The sequence below is a fragment of the Nanorana parkeri genome, unplaced genomic scaffold (assembly GCF_000935625.1).
Source record: "Nanorana parkeri isolate BGI_ZX_2015 unplaced genomic scaffold, ASM93562v1 scaffold4110, whole genome shotgun sequence".
In the NCBI taxonomy this organism is placed as follows: domain Eukaryota; kingdom Metazoa; phylum Chordata; class Amphibia; order Anura; family Dicroglossidae; genus Nanorana; species Nanorana parkeri.
Window position 1 is genome coordinate 1 of NW_017310377.1, and position 677 is coordinate 677.

The window sequence follows — 677 nt, forward strand, 5'->3', positions numbered from 1 at the left end:
AGTGTAAGCTCCTCTGTACAGCGCTGCGGTATATGTCAGAGATATATCTAGATTTGTATACACACTGTAGGTAGTTGGCTCTGGCGGGGTGCATTGGGGTGTCGGGGGTCCCATTTTCCAATAACATGAATTGGGGTGACACACGTCCTCGGTTGGGGGTTCTCTCGATGTCTCGGACCAAATATTTCGGGGGAGTCTCTCTCTAATTCATTTGTATAGCGCCAGCATGGTCTGTGGTGCAGTACAAGCAGAGAACACTATTATTGGTGATCTCCCTCCCCCATCATATGTACATTTCCTCTCCTCAGCTGGGAATGAATGGAGGGTGGAGCTGGTTACACACTCTGTCAGGTTTACTTCCTGTGTCCCCGCAGGGCAGATTTACCTTTACTTCCTGCTTGAATAAGGACAGAGCAATAAGAGGTTTGGCACCCTGTCATGGTCCCCATGGTAACTGCCTTTATTTGTGGTGTCATCTCACCACTTTGTGCGGCGCTGCGGATTATGTTAGTGATGATAAGTGTTCCCGTGACGTCACGCCGCTAAATCTCAGAGAAGAAGGCGGGACCCGGGTGGGGCTTAGGGAGCGATGTAGGCGGGGTCAAAGAGAGGATGTTTGTATGATGGCGGGGCGGGGTCTGCGAGTAACTGTTGGGCTGTGGGGAGGGTTCTGGGCG